At 47.4% G+C, this 19,213-nt stretch overlaps 2 long non-coding RNA genes across 2 annotated transcripts; both read right to left on the bottom strand.

Moving 5' to 3' along the window:
- Positions 1–292: 292 nt before the first annotated feature.
- On the bottom strand, positions 293–2,339 carry LOC113628103 (uncharacterized). The gene is made up of 2 exons (XR_003435885.1): positions 1,565–2,339; positions 293–599 (listed from the first exon to the last, which is right to left on the bottom strand). It is a non-coding gene; the product is annotated as an uncharacterized LOC113628103 (long non-coding RNA).
- A 5,715-nt stretch (positions 2,340–8,054) lies between these two features.
- Positions 8,055–16,035, bottom strand: LOC113628102 (uncharacterized). Its single transcript, XR_003435884.1, has 2 exons — positions 15,784–16,035; positions 8,055–12,174 (listed from the first exon to the last, which is right to left on the bottom strand). It is a non-coding gene; the product is annotated as an uncharacterized LOC113628102 (long non-coding RNA).
- Positions 16,036–19,213: the final 3,178 nt, after the last annotated feature.

Below are 19,213 nucleotides of genomic sequence, written 5' to 3'. Positions count from 1 at the left end.
GCACGAGACCAGTAAGTCTGACTTCAGGGGATAATAGACTAAATTTGGGAACTTTTTGATAAAAAGCAAGTCCAGGCAGGCATTGCCTGGGGCAGCTCAGAACCGAAGGAGGTAACCTTTATTGAATACCTACTATGTCCCAGAAAGTGAGCAAGGCTTTATGTTGATTATCTCGTTTGATCTTCAGAACAGAACAACCCGAGGGGCTTTAATTATCCCCATTTTAAAGGTGAGGCACCTGAGGCCCAGGAATGTGAAGTCATTCATGGGAACCTTTGAAAGGAAAGACAGGGCCCTTTAAGGCAAACTTTACTCACTTTTTCATGTTTTTTTTTTTACAAATGGTCCTGTTACAGGGGACACAGTCCTGAGTAGTTGCCTTTCCACCATTTCCCCATGGTGTGGATGTGACCAGATTGCAGCACTGATGGACTCGTCTGAGAGCCTTGTTTGTACAGCAAGCACATGGCTTTTCTTAGGCTAAAGGTGCCTTCATTCAAAATCAACATAGTCTTCAGAGAACTTCCATATTAAAGAGTACTTTTCTTTGACTGGGGTGCGAAGTCATATTGAGGTTGCCCCTTGGTGACACATGGCTTCTACAAGTGGGAAAACGTTGAAAAGCTTGGACTTTGGAGTCAGACCTGAGTTCAAATCCCAGCTCCATGATTTACTGGCTGTATGACCTTGAGCACGTCATCCAAGCTCTCTCTGCCTGTTTGCTCATGTTTCATGCCAACCTCATTGGATTGCTGTGGAGGCTAAGTAATCTTTCAAGTATATACTGTTTTCTCCTCCCAGTCTCGCCTGTATTCTCTCTTTCCCCTCCAGTTGCCTTTTGGAAATAATCTAGACCAGCGTCAGCAAACTTATTCTTAAAGAACCAGATAGGATGCATTTGAAGCTTTGTGTTTATCACACAGCCCCTGTTCCAGCTGTTCCACTCCGCTGTTGTCGAGTGAAAACAGCCACAGACAAGAATTAACAAGTGGGTGTGGTTGTGTTCCAATAAAACTTTACTTATAAAACCAGGCAGCATCTGTATTCGGTCCAGGGGCTGTAGTTTGCCAAGCCCTGGTCTAGACTCTAGCAGTTATGGGGACGCCCCGGCAGGTTTGGGGATGAGACGTGCTCTGTAAGCAGGCAGCACCAACTTCCTAATGGAACAATTCCAAAGCCCTCCTTTCTTTTTTTCATTATCGTTTCAATTTTTTTTATTGAAGTATAGTTGATTTACAATGCTGTGTTAATTAACTGCTATATAGCAAAGGGATTCAGATATATATATATATCAATATTTATACATTCTTTTTTTATATATATTCTTTTCCATTATGGTTTATCATAGGATATTGAACATAGTTCCCTGTGCCATACAGTAGGACCTTGCTGCTTATCCATTCCATGTGTAAAAGCCCACATCTGTGATCCCCAACCTCCCGGTCCATCCCTCCCCCGACCCCCTCCCCCTTGGCAACCACCGGTCTGTTCTCTACATCTGTGATTCTGTTTCCGTTTCAGAGATAGGTTCATTTGTGTCCTTTCTTTAATAGCCCCTACTTACCTTTCGCAAATGATGGCAACTTTCTTTCTTAGGGAACGCACAAAAAGGCTGCAGGGATTTTGGAAATGGCTTCCAGAATATGAGCATTTAGTCACTTTTAATTGTGCTGAGATTAAACTAATCAGATTTACTTCCAAATGTACACCAGTCCAAGAAGTGCTAGTTAAAGCAAAATAAAAACATAAGGGATGGGGGTTCTTGCCGTACTTAGAGTGTGCTCAGCTTTGTCACTTGCAGGGGATGGGGGGAGACCTTGCATCCAAAGAGGGCTTTTCTCACAGCCTGCCTTTCCTCCACAGAGCAGAATCCTCTGTTACAGGAACATTAATGCCATACATTTCCATGGTGCCTGGATCCTGAATCCCACTGGCTCTTGTTGCGCATTTTTTTTTTTTGTGAGTCTGGATTTCATGGATGTGCTCTTATTTGAGCCCCAGACAGGCTTTCTTAGTGTCTGAGCCTCAGAAAGATGTGGCAAAGCATCTTCATTCTCTCAGTGTGGGGGAATTCTTTAATAATGTATATAGTGGCCATGAGCGTGCCCTCTGGAAATAGGGATGGTAACTGGCCAGTGATTCCCAACTCCTGAATTCCAAGCTCTATCCTTACATTTGCACCAAAGCCGCGCTTCCCACAGGCTGCTTCTAGCCAGTGACCAAGCAGGGACACTGGGGTAGACCCATTTCTAAGAGATGCTGTGGCACTAAGCCCTGCTGAAATTTCCTTAGCACACGTTCCGGGATGCTTTTTTCTACCCTGCATCCCTCTGTTCTTCACTCGGGGTCAGACTGGCATTGTGGTCTAATGGCTCTCCCAGCCTTTCCCACCTCCTTCCCTATCCCACCTCCCCCGCCCCCCGCCCCGCATGAGTGTTTTCCGTAATAAAAGCCTGCATATTTAATCCCATTTTGCCATCTACTCCTCAGAGGACCTGGACTAACACAATATATACTTTAAAAAATGTATGTATATGAATCCCTAACAGTAGGGTAAGAAGTACCTCTCGGGCTTCCCTGGTGGCGCAGTGGTTGAGAATCTGCCTGCCAATGCCGGGGACACAGGTTCGAGCCCTGGTCCGGGAAGATCCCACATGCTGCAGAGGAGCAACTAATCCCGTGTGCCACAACTACTGAGCTTGCGCTCTAGAGCCGTGCTCCACAACAAGGAGAAGCCCGAGAAGCCCGCTGCGTGCCGCAACTAGAGAAAGCCCGCGCGCAGCAACGAAGACCCAGCATGGCCAAAAATAAATAAATTTGTATTAAAAAAAAGAAAAGAAGTACCTCTCTATGATGGCTGGACTGAATTTTGCTCCTGTCCCCAGTTTATATGTTGAAGCTGTAACCCTCAGTGTGATGGTATTTGGAGACACAGCCTTTGGGAGGTAACTAGGTTTAGAAAAGGACATGAGTGTGGGGTCCTCGTGATAGGATGAGTGCCCTTATAAGAAGACACAGGGCTTGCTTGCCCTCCCTCTGCACTTGCACAAAGAAGAGGTCACATAAGCACACAGAGAGATGACAGCCATCCACAAGATAGGAAGAGAGACCTCACCAGGAACCGAATCAGCCAGAACCTTGATCTTGGACTTTCTAGCTTCTAGAACTATGAGAAAATCATCTTTTGTTTAAGCGTCTCAACCTGTAGTATTTTGTTATGGCAGCCTGAGCAGATGAAGCCACAGGGAAAGTTGATTTCACTCTAACTGGAAAATAAGTCTGGGAGCAGGTGGCTGTGTGTCAGCATCCCCACCTCTACAACCAGAGCACAGCTCTGCCTGCTCAACACAGCCACGTGGCCATGGGTAGTGGCTACGGAGGGTTTGGAACCCAGAAATGTCTGCCATTGGTGTCTTAACAGAGTTGCTAAGGGTATTTGGGATGGGACAGTTCTCCGGGCGAGACTGTCACGTGTATTTCAGGGTGTTTAGTAACCCTGCTCCCTGCCCACTAAATGCCAGTGGGGCCTCCCAGTCCCTGGGGCAACCAGAACAACCTCCACAAATTTCCAAACATCCCCTGGGGCAAGACGGTACTGCTCCCAAGTGCAGCCAACCGGCACCCCTAGGGTCTAAGCTTTTAATCACCTTGCTTCACTACCAGTCTAATCGTTGGCCTGTGAAAGCAGCTGCCCAGCGGTCAGAGTTGCCCAGGGAGGTGGAGGGGAGAGCATTTCATTCCTTTGGTGTTTGGTGAGAAGGTTTCCTTGTGCTGTAGGGTTTCCAGGACTAATCGAAGGTCGGTAGTAAGTATCATCCCAGCTCCAGGGTCTGGAGAAGCAGGATAGCTTGTGTCCAGTGGGTGTGCAATCAGTACTGCATGTTGAGAAATTATTTAATTGACTTCTTGCCTCCAAACAGAATATGTTAAATTTATGGAGAGTGTCACCATTTTCCCTGGCTGACCTACTCCCATTTGTCTTAATCCTTACTCTCAAAAATGCCTTCCTTAACTAGTCTTGCTGCAATTTATACCAGCTTCTACTTGCCTAGGCATCTGCATCTTATTACTCTAAGAGACCATATAACACATGGTCGTTTGGGGATTGAGCTCTGTAGTTGGATAAGCGGTTCAAATCCCACCTCTGTCCTGATTAGTTGTGTAACTATTAGTTATGTAACTAAGAATGACATTCTTTTTTTTTCGGACTATAAAACAGGGGCAGCAGTAATAGTCCTTACTTCTTTGGGTTGCTGGGAGGATAAAGGGAGGATAAAGTGAAATTCATGGCATTCAGGGGACAAAAAAGCAACAATTGCCTGTGTAAAAGTTTCCTGATACACAACACACTGTGGCTTTACCAAGGAAATTCTCAAATTTCTCCGCCATCTTGGGATATTGAATTCTTCAAAGCTCCAGTTTAAAATGTAAATATTGAATTATTTAAAGCTCCAGTTTAAAATGTAAAGATTGAGGACCTCTTGGATTACAGAGCTTGTGGTTGTTTACCTTTGTATCCCTCTCATCTAACCCACAGAAGGTGTGCACTGAATGATGGGGTTTTGTTTGTTTTTACTGAAGTATAGTTGATTTACAATATATTAGCTTCAGGTGTACAGCACAGTGATTCAGGAATACATACATGTATATATATGTATATTCTTTTTCAGATTCTTTTCCCTTAGAGGTTATTACAAAATATTGAGTACAGTTAGTTCCCTGTGCTATATGGTAGGTCCTTGTTGATTATGTATTTTATATATAGTAGTGTGTATATGTTAATCCCAGCCTCCTAATTTATCCCTCACCCTGGATAATCGTAGAATGAACGTGTCCAAATGCTGTACAGGAGACCTCATTTTATTGCACTTTGCTTTATGGTGCTTCACAGATATTGCTTTTTCTTTTTCTTTTTTTTTTTTTTTACAGATTGTGGTTTGTGGCAACCTTGTGTCAAGCAAGTGTATGCCATTTTTTCCAGCTGCATTTTCTCACTTTGTGTCTCTGTGTCACGTATTGGTAATTCTTACAGTGTTTCAAACTTTGCATTATTATTATATCTGTTACCGTGATCTGTGGTCTTTGATGTTACTATTGTGAAAAGATTATGGCTCTATGAAGGCTCAGATTATGGTTCGTTTTTTGTTTTTGTTTTTTTTTGCGGTACGCGGGCCTCTCACCGCCGTGGCCTCTCCCGTTGCGGAGCACCGGCTCTGGACGCACAGGCTCAGCGGCCATGGCTTACAGGCCCAGCCGCTCCGCGGCATGTGGGATCTTCCCGGACCGGGGCACGAACTCGTGTCCCCTACATCGGCAGGCGGACTCTCAACCACTGCGCCACCAGGGAAGCCCCGTGCTTCATATTTTTTAGCAATAGAGTCTTTTACGATATGTACATTTTTTACACATAATGCTATTGCACACTGAGTGGACTACCATATAGTGTAAACATAACTTTTGTATGCACTGGGAAAGCAAAAAATTCGTGTGACTTGCTTTATTGCGACATTTGCTTTATTGTGGTGGTCTGGAACCGAACCTGCAGTGTCTCTGAGGTCTGCCTTTATTAGGTCACTGTGATAGTAATAATAATAGCAGCTAACTGTGAACAAGTGCTTCCTAAGTGTCAGGCTATATTCTAAGTGTTTTATATATATATTAGGCTATTTAATCCTTATAAGGTAGATAGTTCTATCATTTCCATTTTACAGTGAGGAAACGAAAGCTTCAGAGATTAATTTGCCCAAGTTCACACATTTTGTCAATGTGAACTTGGAAGAAGACAGAGTAACTTGAGAGTTTCGGAAACCAAGCTCTGCCTGCTCTCAGCTCCCCAGGGTCGAGCGGGCTGGATCTGGAGATGGAGAGCAAAGGTGATAGTGCTGGTGGTGGGTGGTGGCTTTTCTCCAACGAGCGATCATGCAGGATGTCATCTGTTCTCAATTTCCACTCTGGTTGTCCTCCGTGGCAGCCCTCCAGCCCAGCACATGTGCTCAGGCTGTTGGCCAGGAGCTAAATTTATTTGTAAGCTCAGGGTTCAAGGAGGTGCATAAATTACACGTATACAGCCTCATTCCTCAGTTTAGCTTGATGCAGCCAAGTACCCATCAGGGTTTTCCAGGCTACTCACTCCCAGTCCTAAGCCATCGGCCCTTGTCAGGGTGCCTTCAGCTGCCACCTCTACCCCACACAGCAGGCACCTTATGAAAGAGACACTGGCACGTCTCTGTCCTGTGCACAGTCTTCAGTCTGGTCCCTTTGCCCAACTTAGTCCTTGCATTCCACTCTGTCATGTTCTCACCTCTTCTGACCATGTGAATCACACACCTCACAGCCCTTAATGCTTTTCCATTCCACTGAGGATAAAGCCAAACCCCTTTCAGGTGATTTACAAATCCCTTTACACTCTGGTTCCCACCCACCTCTCCAGGCTAGCTCCCAGGCCACTCCCTCCCCACTAGGACATCCCTGTCCCCCTTTTAGTTTCTTACAAATGAGCGGGATGTTTTGTTGTTCTGTGGATGGGAGAGTCCTTTTTTCCTTAACTGTTAGGGAACCGTCTTCCAGTGATAGAAACAGTCGTGCCCACCAGTATGATTCTTATTTTGCGAGAACTAGATAGATGCCGGCAAACTGCTCACAATTTAAATCACTTTCTTCTAAGTCTCCTCAACCCCTGAATCTTCTCTGCTTGTATGTTTACTTTAGTCGCATCGTATGTATCCTTTCAGAGGATGTGTTAAGGAGGTCCACGTGATAGAAGTTTCATAGACTCAGGCAGATTTGAGAGAAGAACTCTCCTCCCCCAGTGAAGACGTTTTTGGGGACATAAAAAGTCCAGTAGATGGAAAATGCCTTGAGAATAAGGCTTTATTTCGGGGTCTTTTGCAGAATTTGCCATCTGTTGAACTGAATGCGGGAGGAGTGGAATCTGCTTAGGACATTTTCAGGGATGAGAAAAGAAGGAGAAAATGCTGTTATTTACCGCAGACCTACCCTGCGGCAAGTGCTTTACATTACATTATATCCTTCAATCCTCACAATAATTCTGTGAAGAAATATTACTATCCCCATTTTATGAGGGAGGAAACAGAGAGGTTAAGCAAGTTGCCTACGGTCACACAGCTGGTAGTGGACAGTGGCAATGTCATAGTTCAGGTCTCATTCTCCTTCTTCTACAAAACTGCACTCCTGATTAAAGCTGGTTAAACCATCTCTCGGCTTGAGCTCAAATAGATCTTTTTGCTTTTCCCTGTTGCCACAAGACCCTGTTTTTCAAATCTCCAGTGAGGGCCTCTTGATATCTCAAGAACCTATGACTCAATCGCATTTCAATTTCTGTCAGAATTCAGAAGTTTTGGAAAGCTGACGGTTATGCAGATTTTAAAAGTGGAATTACAGTGTTTGTCAGTGTCTGTAATCCACTGTCTGGACATTCAGGAAAGTGTCAGAAATCTAGTTGGGTAATATACCGAAGTTTCCTACAAACGTGCCTGCATTATGAAATTTTTCAATTACAGGAAATTATTTGAGTTGTTGAACTGTTTCTAACAGGGAACACTTCTTTATTTTTTTAAAGGAGCTTAAATTTTTATTAAATACTGCAGTCTATTTGGGGGATTGAATTGCTGTCGATATGGAAATAGGACCACTTGCGTGATGTGTTCCCCATTGCCAGTTTCTCATACACTTAAACAATCTGTCTCCTTTCAAAGTACGACAGTTGGCAGAAATTCTTGGGCATATGAAATTGGGATTGTTTTCAGACATTAAAAATCAGCCTTCAGATCATCCTTGCCGCATGGTCTAGCTTCAGCTTTTGCTTACCTTTTACACGCAGCTCTATCTCCCCGGCATCGTCTTGTGTGGAGTAGACCCACTTGGGTGTGCACGTCAGGGGAATTGGATTTGATACTCCCCACCTTCGCACTGGGGTGGCTAACGGCTGTGATCCCCTCACATAGAGAATCCGTCAGCTGCCAGGAGAAGTCAGTGAAGCGTGTGAGACCCAGGAACTAACTCTATTTCCTAGCAACTGAGGAAAACCATTTCTCCTCTGTCAGCAGGAATGCTCAGATTTATGTAAACTAGAATTGCCCGTTATCACCATAATAAACCATATATTTGCAGGCGGTATTTACAGCCAGCTCATCGTGGCATTCCATCCTGGCAGCCCCCAAGCTTGTGAGTTTCCCATTTGGAGCCCCCCAAAATACGATTAGGTGGATGCCGAGTACTAGTTTCATTAACAGCAGTGCCTGAGAAAGCTACTAACTCTCTAATTATGCAGGAAGATTACTGATACCATTAACTGAATGGTTGTAAAACTCCAGTGAAGTCAGATGGTAGTGAAGTCCATTTTCAATTCACTAGGCTATTAAAAGTATTTCCGGCTATAAAATAAACAGACACAAAGCATACTGAACAGGCTAATATGGAAACATAAAACAGCGAAGGGAGAAGCTTGTGATAGCAATTAGTGGTCGTGATTAGCCGCGCCACAGCCCCAGCGGTGGAAATTAAAGATTAATTTATGGCAGCGCTCTGGCGAGGGAGGTTTGCTGGTGACTGTTCTGCGTACAGGTGGGCTAGGCGCTTGTCATTTCAGTTACCACAAAATCATCCCCAGCTGAGGCTGTGCTGCAGCCTTCCTTGGGACAGTTCTGTCTGTTACCTGTAGCTGAAATATGCTTAATCAACACGTTTCTTCATTCGGAGCCTCAGTTTCCCTACAGGGGTAGGCTGGTTTAGGGGCCTTGTAGCTCTAAGAGAACCTGAGATGATCTGTTCCAACACCACTTCCCTACCAGCCTGCATCTTTGCTGACCCTTACATACAGTTTACCTGTCCATGGTGCTCATACCCTTCACCTGGACGCTCTCCTCTTCAGCCACTCCTGGGTAACCCTTCTCAGTTTCCATATCCTGGAGAGTTCTCTTAAGAACCTGGTCTCTGTACTGCCCACTCACCATTCATCCTCACTGCCTCTTTCCTGGCTGTATTTTCAGTCCCACAAGCTGATAAGTTCCTGGGGAGCTCAGTAAAGATGTGAGAATGGATTGAGAGGAAAGGCCTTCCAGGGCAGGAAGTATGCCACATCTTGGTCCGTTTCCCCGGGAAGATGTTGGAAAGTCGAGAAGATATTATCTAGGAACCTGTCACGTCACTGTACAGAAATAACAGGAACTGTAGTTGGTATGGAATTTTGCTATCAAAAGGCCTTTTCGTGTTTCTGATGTCCAGAAGCAGCCATGAAATAGATTAATGGGCATGTTGGCAACCTTGCCCCTGAGAGGATGGAGGCTTAGAGAGGAGAACTGGCCCAGGTTCTGATGGGTTGCACTGAAGAACTCCTCTGGGTGGTTCTTAAACCCTGACTCACGGTAGCCCTCATCTGTAGAAAGAGCAGAGCGTCCTGGGGTGGCTTTTTAGACCCCACTTTGAGAATGATCTCTCACATGTGGTTTATGAAGTAAAGACTTTCTGCACCAACTGAAGCTGGGATGCATCACCTTTTCCCCATCTTCTTCTTGTCCTGGACAATTGGAGGTTGCTTCACCAAATTTTAAGCCACCCCATTACCTTCCTGTTTCTTTAGCCTAGACCTGGGTTACCCCAAGTGTGGTCTCTGGACCAGCAGCAGTGGTATTCCCAGGGAGCAGGGGAGAAATAGAAATTCTTGGGCCCATCCCAGGTCGACTAAATCAGAATCTGCTGCGTAACAAGTTCCCAAGTGTTTCCTGTGCTCATTAAAGATTGAGAAATGCTGCTCTAAACAGGTTTGCCCACATTGTCCCAGGCTAAGAATCATCTCAAGTGCTTATTGAACATACAGCCTCCTTGACCCTTCTCTAGACATTGTGCACAGCACTGGGTTTAGGATGGGGCCTGGGTGTTCGTGTGGGTGACTCATGCCTACAGGGGTTTCTTCTCCTGAGGGAAGTTCGGGATTCTCTGCTCTAACCCAGTGGTCCTCACTCCTGGGTGTACATTAGAATTACCTGGTGAGCCTTTCAAAAATACTGAAGCTAGGAATGCACTCATAACAATTCCATTTAGTCAGGTGAAGGTGGAGCCCAGGTACTTTCCTGGCGATTCTAATATATAATCGGGGTTCATAGCCACTGTCTCAATCAGTAGTTCTCAAAACGTGGTCCAGAGACCAGTAGCACCAGCACGATCTGGGACCTTGTCAGAAATGCAGATTGGCGGGGCGTGGTGGACTACCTCCCAAATCTACTGAATCAGAAATCCTTGAGGTGGCCCCAGTTATCTGTGTTTTAATAAGTTTTCCAGACAAGGCTGGCCTGTGAAATTCATGGGGCCCAGTGCCAAATGAAAACACAGGGCCCTTCTTCAGAAATTATCTAGAATTTCGAGACGGTGACAGCGCAGCATTGAACCACACCTAGAGTCTTCTAAGCATGGGGTCCTGTGTGACTGCACAGGACGTGCACCCATGAACCTGGCTCTGCCTGCAAGTGACTCTTGTGCCCACTGATGTTTGAGAACCACTAGTCTGGCTTATAGCTGGTGTTTTTGCTTCTTGGCATGGTCCAAGAGTGACTCTCAGGACTTGTAAGCCACTGGCCCCGAGATGACAATAATAATAGTACCATTTGTTGATCATTTGTGACGTACGAGGCACTGGGCTCGGCACGTCGCAGGCGTTATTTTCATTCAAGGCTCACAACAGCCCTAGGAGAAGTATTCTGCTGCCTTCATTCCCATTGCGCAGAGGGGGAGACTGAGTACCAAGGCCACTGGCCACTGGTAGGTTGAATATGTTGAATATCAGCTGTTTGCCTCCTTCTTCACTGTGCCTCCTGTTCCAGTCATTATTTGCCCTGAGATCGTCCTTGCTCCTAACTCCATGGGTGAGGACTTATTGGAACAGAAGGACCTACAGGACCTCTAATAAAGGGCCAAGCGTTTTGCTCTGGCAAGATAGAAGGGTTTATAATCATGGGTTTTCTATTTATCATTTCACCAACGTGGAGCTAGAGGCTCCGACGGGGGACAGAGCTAGCAAGTGACAGAGTTAGGGTTTGAACTCAGGAACCTCCGATCTCGAATGCTTCCCATACTTCCAGGCTGCCGTGGTCCTAAGCATGCACTTACAGGATAGATAACTTCCCTCTTCTTGTAGTTTGAAAGGGAGAGGAGGAGTAAAAAACCAAGGAAAGAAACTAAAGTCTCCAAGGATCTGGGAAGAGACCAGGGGACTATAAATTACACCAAGGAAGAGAGGGAACGCTAAAGTGAAATTGAGCTGGTGTTCAGGCCAGACTCAGCCGCCCTTAAGCCAGATATCTGAGAAAATGACTTCACCTCTCTGAGTCTGATTCCTGTCCTATAAGGTAGGTATAATAATAATAATACCCACCTTTATTGGGTTGTTGTGAGACTTCAATGAGATAATGGCTTAAATGAGCCACAGTGCTTAATAGGACTCCTGCCACTTAGTGGGTGCTCAGTAAAAGTTGCCATTGTTATTAGTATTGAGGAGGCCTTTGGCCCAGGCCACTGGGATTTGGAGTGAAAGTCTCGGCTCTACCCCTCTCCCTTTTCTCCACTCTCCTCTGTCTGCCTCCCTCACAGTGGAATTGGGTAAATTAGAAATTCAGGATGGAGCTCGGAGATCTGGAGTTCTGTCCCAACTCCACCACCATTTAGACGTTGGACTTGCCTCCACCCCTTTCGAGGCCTTGGTTTCCTCATCTGACAGTCCCAGGCTGGAACCAGTGGTCTGCAAGGCTCTACAGTACCCTCCTTTCCTCCTAGCATCAAGAATCCATTGACAATTAAGTCCCATTCATTTGTTCCTGTGCACTAGTTTCTTGAGAGACATTTGAAAAGAAATCTGACAAGGGAGAGGCTCCGGGGGCAAGCTGGCTTGAGGTTTGAGTCTGCAGTCCCCCAGCTATTAACTGGAAGAAGCTTGGAAATGTGGAAAGCCCTCCATCTGTGCGCTGATCCTTGTGGGCCTGGCTTCAGGCTTTTCCTGGCATTGCCATGAAGACCGTCAGGATCCCTGACCCTCCATGGGCCCTAGATTGACTTCTGATCGGCATGAGTTGTGCCGCAGCTGGATGTTCCCCTGTTTTCCTTCTGCACGTTCGGTTCCCCAGGAAGCAGGCTTTGAGATGGATCTTGGTGAGAAGGAGGCAACATCTGTGGAAGGGAAGGGAGGGGAAGGAAGTGAATTGGGCAGAGGGAGAAGTGGGGCTGCAGTGCAGTCATAAGGGAGGCCTCAGCCAACTCGCCGTGGACTTCTCTGCTGGGAGCAGCCTTAGAGTCATCTGAGCTGGGGCGGGAGTGCAGGGTCAGGACTTTACACCCCCATGTCAGTCTGTCATTGGATGCAGCCCCCCGTGCAAGTGGGTGAGGCCTTGCTGAGGAGGCATCTCTCTTCTTCAGCCCGGACAATCCCTTTAGGACACTGACAGCTGAGGACTGTCTGCGGGCAGCTCTCCCGGCAGCCAGGGGGGCCTCAGTGCTGGGACGCTGGGAGCCGAGTACAGCACCCCCGAACCCCGCCCCGCCTCCTTATTCCTAACCAGGCTGCTTAGGAAATGCAAACCTCCTTGATCTTAGCCTTCGCAAGTGCCAGTTGGGTGGGTGATACAGCTTCTTAGTTTTTCACCAATTTGACCTTTTCCTTTTGAAACGAGGTCATGCTGGAGGGTCCGAGCTGACCAAAAGGTCAAGTAGAGGTAGAGATGTGCCCTGTCCCGGTACAAATACTAAAGGCTACCAGTTGCTATCAGTTACTGAGTGCTAACTATATTCCAGGTTTACGATGTCTCCAATTTTCTTTAAAATCCTTCAGCTTATCTAATGCAATATTATGAGTTTGCCGAATCTAGCCCAGTATTGCAGAGAGCAGCCCAGTCAAGGGTGCGTGGTCCAGGGGAGGCCAGAGAGGCCCATTCTAGGGGAGCTGCTACAAGTTCTTTGGTTTCCCACCTCTTGAGTAACAACCAGAGCTTTGCTAATTAGCTTCCATAATGTCAGAAATGTGTGTGTTGTGTGTGTGTAAATATTGACCTTTGACCAGCCACGTAAATATTAGAAATGTGCTCCGTCTGATGCAGTGAAAGGGAGTCACCATACATGGATCGTGTGTAGTGAATCTTAAATCTTTTAGAGATGGACCTCATGTTGCATGAATAAGGTATGCGGAGGTCTTTAGACTTTACCCTGAGAGAAATCACTAGGCAGAAATCACTACATGCTCCCATGAATGATACCTTTCATGCCAAGGAGTGGTGGCAGCAAAATTGGTCCCATGAATTGTTTTGCTGCTCACTTGTTTATAATTTAAAAGTTGATAAACCTTCTTAGGTGTGATCAAGAGCCCCTTTAGAACTTGTAAACAAACTTGTGCAGGGCAGGGCTGACCGTCAGCATCTCACACTTCTTCAGCGGCGGCTCCGTATGTATATCCTGTGCGAGAACCTGGGAGCGGTCCCTCAACCACATCGTCTCCCGTCCGTTTGCAGCTGGGCACCATGCCAGCTGCTGCACAAATGTACTTATTTAATGTCCACAGCACCCCTAAGGGGTACATACTATTGTTTATATCCTTTTTATTAGTGAAAAAACCCACCTCAGAGTGATTTAATAATTCCCTTTGAGGTCCTCACAGCCAGCCAAACCAGACCTGTATGTTTCCCAAACCTGCATTCTTCACTTCGGGCCCATGCGAACTGCCAGACGGCTTCCCGGAAAGGCAGGAGAAGACGTGAAATGAGCCCAATGCTTCTCTGTGCCCATGGTACCATGAGAGCCACCATACAAGTAGGAAAGTCTCTATACTTTTACATCTGTGTGGCGCATCTCTAAAAGATCTCAGCCAGTCCCTGAGTCTTGAATTTCACCAAAATTTCACTTAACTTCACCAATGAGAGCTCATTTCTACTATTCATCAGGCAGGTCAACAGGCCAACTGTTTTCACCCCAATAAACGTACAAATAAAAATAAAACTCATTTCTTATTCAGTGGGTGTGAAGGGCTAACATCTGGCCACTGCTCTGTCGTGAGCTATCCACGCGATGCTCACCTAGGTTCTCAAACCCCTTCAAGCTTTGCTTTCCTCTCCCAAAGTGGAAATCTTTCCTTCTACAGATTTATGTTTGTGATGTGTGTGTGTGTGTGTATGTTTCAAGAAGTCTGAAGTAGGACACCAAGATGGTAGAACTCATCACTCAAAATGGGTTGAAGTACCCCTCAAGGAGGGGTCTCCTGCCCCAGCAAGAGCATCAGGCAGTGTAGGCAGAGCTGACCTGAGCCTGGTGGGAAGAGGAACCACTCTGGAATCAGCCCATCCTGGTGTCAAGGGTGTCAGTTCCGTGACACTCACCACTGCTGGACGCGCACACCTCTCTGGGGCTTTCTCTGGCCACAAGAGTACGCTGAGCCCACGCACAGGCCAGGCTGGACGTGCAGGGGTTGGGGGGTGCCCAAGAGCAGCCTCCACCAAAGGCTCATTTACGCACACAGGTAACCTCCTTACTCTGCTGGTCTCCCTTTTTTCTGTTTCTCTTCCCCATTCCCTACCAGAGCTCTCTGGGACCACCTCCCAAATGGACTAGTTGCACGCAGATGTTTGGCTCAGGGTCTGCTTCCGTAGGAACGAAGCTTCCCGGTTCACATCCCTGCTCTGCTGTGGAGCAGCCGTAGGTGCCGGGGCACATCACTCCTGTCACTGGAACCTCAGCATCCTTCACCGGGAAGAATGAGATGATAAAAGTGGAACAAATCTCACAAGAGAGTTGGGAAGGTTCCAGAAATAGTCTGTGTAAATCGCTAAGAACAGCATCTGGTATACAGCAGGCATTCAGTAAATGCTACTTAAAAAAAGAAAACCAATTGATAGCTCCTAAAATTTCTTTGGCTGAGTCTTCATCTAATCTGAGATCTCTTTGCTCTCAAGCCTTAGACTTCCTCTGGCTGAATCTCCCAGGTTATTTCAGGGAATCTAACGCCTTTACTAAGTTAACATATCTTTAGCAAATATTGACTTAACACCTATTATATTGAAGACTCGGTGCTATGGTAGATATAAAGAAGATGAGGTCACTGTCTCCAGGGAGATAAGACGTAGTCACAGGCAGCTGTGGTCCAAGGAAACTGTGATAAGCACGTTTCTCTACAGGCAGACCTCGTTTTCTTGCACTTTGCTTTATTGTGCTTCGCAGATACTGCGGTTTTTGTTTTTGTTTTGTGTTTAACAAATTGAAGGTTTGTGTCAACCCTGGGTTGTCAGAGGATAGTGAGCTTTTTTTTTTTTTGCAATGAAGTATTTTGTAATTAAGGTATGTGCATTTTTTTAGATGTTAATTGTACACTTAATAGACTACAGGATAGTGTAAACATAGCTTTTATACGTACTGGGAAACCAAAAATTCGTGTGAGTTACTGCAATATTCGCTTAATCTCTGTGGTCTGGAACTAAACCTGCAGTATCTCTGAGGTCTGCCTGTATGTGCCAGTAAAGTAGGAAGTGAGCTGAGCGGAGGGGAAAGATTATCTCTGGTGTGGAGGAGGAAGGGGTATCAGGGGTGGGTTGTGAACGTTGGGTGGAATTTCAACAGAGGAGATGGAAAGGAGGGAGTGTTAGCAAAGGTGGAAGGTCTGGCATTCTGCAGCGAGTTTATCCCTATCTTATGGGAGACCCAATAGATTAATGACTCTCCATTTCTAGAGCAAAGGGGATAGCAGATTCTCCAAAAAATGTAATAACAATATATAATGTGTTATATAATAGATTATTATACCTTATACATAGTACTTATTATGTGCCAGGCGCTAGTAGAGATGCACTACGTAAGTTCATCGAATCCTCAACTTCAAGGTCAGTTCGACTGTTATCTCCATTTTACAGATAAGAAAACAGAGGTGCAGAGAGGTTAAGCATCCTGCCCAGGCTCACTCAGGTACTGCGCGGACGGCTGAAGTCGGAACGCAGGAAGTTTGCCTCCAGCGTTCCCATTCTGTAGTGCCTCTCGAGAATGGCACCTTTGCAGGACTTTAGGGGAATAGGTAGCCGTGATGTTGACAAGACTCTACAGGAGAAAGAACCTCTCCCCCACCCTGCCCACCGCCCAGCCCCATAGAAGTGGTCTCCAACTGGAGCAGTGGTTCTGGAAGTTGCAGGTCACCATGACAACGCACCCCTGAGCCCGGCCACGCCCCCAGGCTCAGTCTCACTGGTTTCCAACCCCTGTGCAGGGCCCCTTTCCCTGCAGGGCCTGCTGGGGAAGTATCCCTGGCTTGTGGCAGCTGTGGTTTGGCGCTCAGGACCCAGATGTAAAAGGAGCTCGGGCTGAGGCAGGGGCCGGCGCTGGTCTCCAGAAGGCAAGCCCCAGAGCGCCTCAAATAGGTGGTAACATCCCCAGTTTGATCCAAATCAAAACAAGCCTGGATTTTCCTGTTTGTTTTCTTTTCCTCCAGCAGGGAGAGGAAAGGAATGTGCAGCGGCTGCTAATTGGATAGTGGAGTGACCGATTTCTTATTTTCTTATCCATGCTGAGCAGAGCTGTAGGGAATCTCTGGGGCCAGGAAGGACACAGCGGGAGTCTCTGGGTCTCTCTGAGACGGAGTTCACAGTCGGGACCAAAGCTGCCAGCTGACATGTTTTATTTGGCCTGCCCGGTGTTTAAAAAATGTTTTAAAATAGATGCTGACATTTTTAAAAGGGGGAGATGATACATAAAATTCTGCATTCCTGGCTTGTGTTGAGACATGGAAAGATCTGGGCCCAAATCCCCGCAAGTAAACAATCGGGGGGAGCTGAGCTGAGGCTGCTCTTTTATACGGGTCACCAGGGTCCCCTCCCACCAGCTTCACCCACCTCCATTACCTTTCAGGTCCTCATCAGCATTTGAGTGTGTGACCCCACAAGACAGGAAAGCCTCCCTCCTAGGACCCTCACCAATCTCAGGATGGGCACTACACTGATGCCACGGGTCAGCGGGCAGACCAGTAGCCGAGGCGACTGGCGAGGGGTGCTTCCAGAGTCAGTTGGATGGCAGATTAAGGTGCCAGTTATAAAGCCATAGAACGCAGCGTGATGCATCACTGGGTAAAGAAAGGGGCTGAAGCTAGAGACAGGTTCCTGAAGTGCTCCATCCGGTTTAATTCTTCTATACGTCTTTGAAACCTTAGGCAGATGAGAGCAGAGGCTGTAAATCACCCTCTATTCAATGGCTCATCATAAAGGATACGGAGAGAAATTAGAGGAGGCAAGAGAAGGAAAAGCAGTGAGGAACAAGGCAAGGGTTGTTAACAGTGTGTTTGAAGATGGGCAGGTAGTACGTGAGAAGCTGCTGGAAGTCCGGCTTGATTTGGGCATCCCAGACGAACGGGAAAACCCACCCACCAGCCCAGACTACTGCTGTGCCCCAGGGCATGTGATGGGGGGAATGTGTGTACAGAGAACTCACTGGGACTGTGCCTTACAATGTCAAACACATGGAGTTTGCTTCAGTCAGTACGCCTCTTAATCTTGGCTCTGTCATTTTTTGGCTGTGTGACTTTGGGTAAGTTACTTAACCTCTCTGAGTCACATTTTCCTCATCTGTTAAATGAAGTAATCATCATAAATGCAAGGGGGTGGTGCCAGAAGTCATAGGAAGCTCTCACTAAACGATACTTTCTTTATGTAATATTGTAAAAGATTAAAATTGAACCATCCCCAAAGGAAAGTAGATTTCACTTACTCAGGTGGCAGTTAAAAGGTGATCTCTGAAGGTTCTGTTTTGTTCCTTTTGAGGAAGGGCAGGAAGACTGCCCCTCCCAGGGTCCTCTGAGTGTCCACACAGGTTTGTCTTGACACAGGACGGCAGTGTTTGAGTGGAAGAACTCAGTCCAAGAGGAGGGCAGCCGGAGGCTCACTGGGCCTGTCCACGGCTTCCCAGACTGGCTGTGAGCCACGCCTGTGGGTGGGACATGCTAGTCTCTGCCCTTCTCTCCTCTCCTCCCCGCCGCACCCCTGACTCAGTGCCCTGGGAACCTGACCCTGGCAGTGCCTCACGCGCTATCTTTGTTTGGGCTTCCCCAGAAGCAGAGCCTCAGGTCAGGACTGGAGCGCTGCTGGTTTCTCGAAGGTTGTGGTGGACATGGAGATGCCCATTCAGATCCCCCTTCAAGGAAGGACTGATTGCCCTGCTGTCAGCCCTTCAGGATCTGCCCCAGCTGCAGAGAGAGCCCCATCGTGTCATCTGAGGTCATGCCTGCCCTTCCCGGGGCTACTGGCATCCTCCTGTGTACCCACATCCGGAGCCTGAGCAAGGTGGACCATTCAGCTCCACAGGGGACACCCAGGACTTGTTCCAAGCTCCTCCTAGGCAGCGCAAGGCTTTGTCAGTCCTGTATCACATCTTAGCTTATCCTTCTGTCCAAGCCTGCTTCCACCCGCTTCCTTTCATAGGTGTTGGTTCCCTAATAAAGCCCAACACCCCACATTCCGTCTCAGGGTCCAACCAGTGGCAGAGCTCTGGAGTAAGGGGGCCAGGAAGGAGGGAAAGTCAATGTAAGAGTGTGTTGTCAAAGCCAGAGACCCTGCTGGGACCTCTGAGAAGGGTCAAAGTTGCCCCCTGGGAATGGTCCATTGGGTGGCCTCTGCCCATCAGCTCCCAGAACTGCCTGTGAGGGCTCGAACTGCCCCCATTCCTGGGCTTCACTTACACACTGGCTGAGAGGGTTCCCCACCTTCAGAGATGCCCTGAACAGAAAGCGGGTGCACCGAAGGAGGGATGCCATCAGCCAGACTCTGAGCTTATGAGGCGCTTCACCGTGGCTGCACTCAGCAGAGAGCCCGGGGACGTGGTGCAGGGCACCCCAAAGCACCTGTAGACAGTAGGTACTCGGGCCAAGCAGAGGTACCAGCAGGAGCCGGGAGGGTGGGAGGAGAGGAAGATGGGGTAGTTTCTGCCCTGCTCCTTCCTGCCTCCACAGCGGGGCTCAGGCAGTAGCTCTGGCTTCAGGCAGCTCTTCTTGGGTACCATCTCTCCCTGGAATCAGAAACACTGCCCCCTGCTCCTTCAGCCCGAGGATCCTGGTGTTGCTATTCTCTGGGTGTCTCTGCTTTCCTTACTGGCTCTTTTCTCCCCATTCACACCTCTGATAATTGTCTCCTGGCCAAAGGGCCTTTGATTGAGTGCTCTGAGGGGATCCTGGTAGACACAGTGGGCTGATGCCGAAAGC

Source organism: Aethalodelphis obliquidens, unplaced genomic scaffold, assembly GCF_003676395.1.
Source record: "Aethalodelphis obliquidens isolate GAN/ISIS:26980383/991018 unplaced genomic scaffold, ASM367639v1 scaffold22, whole genome shotgun sequence".
NCBI lineage: Eukaryota > Metazoa > Chordata > Mammalia > Artiodactyla > Delphinidae > Aethalodelphis > Aethalodelphis obliquidens.
The sequence above is the reverse complement of the archived record's forward strand: the minus strand, read 5'-3'. Positions and strand labels throughout refer to the sequence as shown.